Source organism: Pinus tabuliformis, chromosome 6 (assembly GCF_031772625.1).
Source record: "Pinus tabuliformis cultivar Carrire ecotype Pingquan chromosome 6, CPIR1, whole genome shotgun sequence".
Lineage (NCBI taxonomy): Eukaryota > Viridiplantae > Streptophyta > Pinopsida > Pinales > Pinaceae > Pinus > Pinus tabuliformis.
This window is the reverse complement of record NC_142292.1, coordinates 1,963,295,752-1,963,300,888: the sequence shown is the minus strand read 5'-3', so window position 1 is coordinate 1,963,300,888 and position 5,137 is coordinate 1,963,295,752.

Below are 5,137 nucleotides of genomic sequence, written 5' to 3'. Positions count from 1 at the left end.
AGATAATACCACTTTGCACATTTGATACCGCAGCGACACGTCATCTATAGTAGCATACTATGGAATACCCCCAGTAAGGGCTTCCAGGTTTCACTCCATCTCAACTATAGGGTCTGTTCCTTCCTCGTATGGAGCATCTTCCTCTATTTTTCATGCTACTCTACGAGCTATTGGATACATTTCGGGAGGTCTTTCTGGTCCCACATATGTACAATTATCATAAGTAAACTCTCAAATACACTTTAAAAAAATCATAAAACTTGAAAAATTCCAAAAACACAAGTTTTTACCTACATCGGTCCATTGTGCACCAGGAGGTAGAGGAAGATTTGGGTCTCCTCTGAAGTATGTGCCCGCATAGGCATAGTCATCTACCACGATCAGCAGTTGGCATAACCAACCAAAAAATGTTGGAGGGAAATGCATCCATTGTACTCCTCTAGCTCGAGGCATAATCTCACTCCCTCTGAGTAACCTCGGATCTCTCAGAGCTGGATCACCCACCTCTATCTATTGGTAATGAAATAGAGGCACACGTTCCAAGAAGAATGTGACTACGATTGATCCAAACCCAAATTGCTTCAAATGACCCATTTTGCACTTCATCAATTGTCTTTTCATGTTAACCAACAATCCTTCGCACCAATTAAATATAGTTGGAGTGAGACAATCCACTGCATATTGGAACTGAGATTTCATTGCCTCATGTAATTCTTGAGCCCTAGTTACATGAGCCATGGTATATAGAATAGTCCTCAAGGGTAGGTTGTCAATGATTGCTATCTTAACCTTTCCACTCATGGTTGTTTCTGCATCTGGGAAATGCCTTCAGATCAGTGTACTAGTGCTCTCTTCTCCAATACGATCTCCGAAGAGTTGGATATTTTCTCCTCTCCCGGACAGTCCAGTGATGAAATAGATGTCATATACCTCTATCTCAAGTTCTTGATCTCCAATAATGAAGATCTCGCGACCGACATCCCATAATCTTATGAGATACTCTAGCAACTCATTATGAGCTCTGAGTCCTGGGGTCTGAAAGAACTTAAGCAATCCATAGTCCCTCAAAGCATTAATACATGTTGCGCTTTGAGCAACTTGGTGGTCTTCCGCCTCGTGGCCTCTCTCTTTCCATTTGATGACCATATTTGTTGAAATCTCCTGCAAATAATCCATAAATAATATTTAGAAGTTTTTCAATGGATTAAAATTTTGAAAAACCCGATTAAGATAGAGTATTTCTCATTTTATTTTTTGCTTTGCGCCCAGCGCAACTGTTCAAATTGTTTTCATGCTAGCAGTGCGATGGTTTTTTGGGCTATGGGGTGATCAACGCATATTCGATGATCAGACTCGCGTTGATCATCCTCGATAATAAAAACGAAAAACCTTCTCCTAAACAGTGAAAATTTCTGTGAAATGACATAAAAATGGTATGAAAAACAAGAGAAAGGGAATAACTCTTACTTGCAACTAACGGTTCACAAAATGGTGTCTCGGATCTGCCACACCGCTTGCATGAAGAATCAGAGAAAATAGGGTAAAATGCACTCTCTAAATTACCCAAAGTGAAATGGTAAAATGTTTTTACTTTTTGTCTATTTATAAGTTTTCAAATACATTTTTACCAATATTTTATTATTTTTATCGATATCGGTGATGTGTGGTTGTCTTTGTGCATTTACATGATCTTTTGGTGATAACAATGGTCATTCTTGACCGATTCAATGAGTTTTCTTTTATCTCTTTTTTAGACTCGTTAAAAATAAACGAAAAAGGAACCCCTCTGGAGTCATCTTTAAGCTCTTTTCTGACTCTCGAAAGATGAAAACACTATCGATTCCTTATCTTTCTGAACTCATTAAATTAAATGAATTGACATCGTCTCAATATACGTTTACCCTTTTTCGGATTTGGATTGGATATTTACGAAAAATGAATACCTTGGTCGACATGGTCAAGAGGTTCTCTCGAATATTATTTTTTACCTTTTCGGGTTCGAGAGACGAATTACGAAAATGGACCTGATGGATTTTTATTTTTTGTCTCTTTTTCAAACTCTCTAAATATGAAAAATACATTGAATTACTCTTCCATCGAGCTCAAAAAAATTAAACGACGAAAAATTTGTCACCATGACGAGACCGAGTTTCTCCTTCGTACGACTCGTAAAGCTTACTAGGATGGATTCATTCAAAGAATGAACTTATACAACAAGCATATGTTATCCCCTTCAAGATTGTCATTAAAAATAATTAGAGTACTCACTAGAAATAGCGGGGAAAAGGTGAAAGTGAAACATCTCTTGTATACACAGTGTGTCATTCTTGAACATGACACTCATTTGTTTCTCGTGTCAAGTTTTGGATATCCTCACTCAGTCACTTGTCCTTTTGGGTTTGGGTGATCTATTTTTCCTCTCATCTGACTATTCCACTTCATCGTCATGACCCTTGGTCCTATGTTGAGTAAAACGCTGCCACACTCCGAAGTTGTGTCACCGATATGTTTAAGAGAAGTCCTATCTGCAGTTTACTACCTATACATTGTCTAACCTTTTGCCACAGTCCTAGATCATACTTGTTTATTGCACTTTATTCCTTGTTTCATGTCGATGATGAGGGAATCATTATGGTCCTCCTTCGACGGGTCACTTCCTGTCGACTTCAACTCATTATTCAAGAAGATGACTTAGAAACTCCCTTTCAGTACCTTAGATATTGCATGCCTTAATGGCAAGTTCTTTGCATACGACAATAGGTTGTCATCAATGGCCTTCGATCAGGTGATTCCATGAATGTTTGACTTCAACTTCATTTTCACATTCATGGATTGTATTGTCCTACCTTGATAATCATTGTCATTATTGGTGGTTTCTCTTGTGTCTGTTAATGGTTCACACCATTGGTCGGTAATTAGGTGGTTTTCTAGCATGTTCGACTTCGACACATCCATTCGCATGTTAGAATTCATACTTTGATCGGGTTGGGATGGAGCACAAAACCCTGAGTTTTGTTTGATATAACTCAGGTTGCATGGAGTTATGTATTATTCATGATTGTATACATGTTTCTTCTGTATGGATGGTTGTGACCATACTGTGGGACCTTATATCTATGATGATGATGATCCTTCTATATTGGGTGGTTGCGTCCATACCATGATCTTAGACTTCCAGATGATCATTTTCATTCGGATAGCTGCGCCCATACCATGGATATTTTCACATGGTTCTTTATATCTGGATGGTTTCGTCCATACCGTGGATTCATGTTTTGATATATATGACAGAGATATAATATATGTATATGTATATGCATCCTTGATTTGCAGGTCTCTTGACAGTGTTTGTTCTAGTCGTTACACTAGTTCGTAAAACATCTCAGCCATCACTCCATGTTCTGCTTTCATGCTTTAGGGGCCATCTGTTACACAGTATTTTGTCACACCTCCTGCACTTCCCTGTGTCATAACCCAAAGTGCCAAAACCTTGAAAACTATGCAGTGTACCCATCCTGATATGCAATTCAGATTCTCCCAAGAAAACTAATGAAAAGTGCCTTGATCCTTTCCTAAGAAAAATGAGCTCAAAACCTTAATTTCTGGGTCAGTGTGACTGTAACACTGCCCTCTCGCGCTGATCGCAAGTTGCACCATATGAGCCTCGCTCTGCCAACGCGACTTTTCCCTAAATACTCATGCTAAATCCTAAAAGGCAAGTTTTCCCAAAGTGGAGGAGAAGCTTCGTGATCTAGAGGCTTCCAGAACAGCGCGTTGGATGATGTTCATTGTGTATGTGGTCGAATCCTCCCAATATTACCCTTTGATCTTATCTCTATGAGCTTCCTCCTTGAGATGAGGACCTTCCCCTATCTTTGGTGAGATCCTAACTCCGTCTCCCCGCCGATAAATTCATTTCCCTCCATTCCCAAATGGTTGGTCTATTATTATTTGCACTTTTATGCTGAGATAATGGTTACATGTTATTCACTTTGGCTTGGAGAAGGAGTGCATGGAGAGCTTGAGTTTGGACTTGGACATTCACTGAAGGAGAGCTACTAACATCAAGGTCTAGGTTGTATGCTTCCTCTTTTTTTCATTAATAAATACAATTGTTGGTTCACTTTCCATAAATGCTTGTGTCAATGCTTCATTTATCTTAATGCTTATTGATATGTTAAGTGGATTACATTTGATTATGCTTGTTGCATTTCTATGCTTTGTCATATCTTTGGCCTCTTGTGCAGGTATTCAAACGTTATGAGAAACAAGGACTAAGCCTGCGGAACAAGTGATCAAAGGCTTCAACAATGGAGTGCATTATAACATCAAAGTGAGGTAGGTCTACTTCCTCTTCTCTTATTTCGATTAAAATATAGGACTCGAACTACTGGTCTTTTCTGTGGCATAAATTTGGGGAGGAACGCTGAAATATCTCATAGCTTTTTTTTCGATGATATCCTCAGTTTCGGGATATCCAGAGCACAGTGGTTGGCTCTACATTATATCTTTATGAAATTTGGTGAGGCATCTCGATTGCAGGTTAATGGAGGAAAATCACTTCTCCTTTAATCAGGCGAAGACCAAGAAGTGATTGACTTTATTGTTGGTATATTTGGCGCCACTTAAAACCCCCTATGCGAGGGTTTCACATATTTGGGACACAGAGTCAAGCCCAACAACTACATGACTAATAACTGGCTATGGATAAATTTCGTCAAAAATTATTTGGCTGGTCTTATAAATGGCTCACTTTGGGGGGGAGATTCACCCTTGCACAGTCGGTTATTTAGCAACTCTTGGTTCACTGGGCACACTTATTTATGCTTCCAACATCCATTATATCCAAAATTCTGAGCATTACGACACATTTCATATGGGCAAGCACTGGGGAAGGAAGAAAATACCATTTGATAAAATGGGAGAAGATCATTATCCCGAAAGAATATGGAGGATGGGGGATACTGGATGTGAAATTTTTTGGATGTGCCCTATTGATTAAGTCAATATGGAGTGCACTATTTTGAGAGGGTACCTAGAGGGACATTGTTCGAGAAAAGTGCCTAAATCACGGAGAGGCATCGAAATGGATCAAGGATGGCTCTATAGGTAAAAAATTTAGCTCTTATATCTAGTT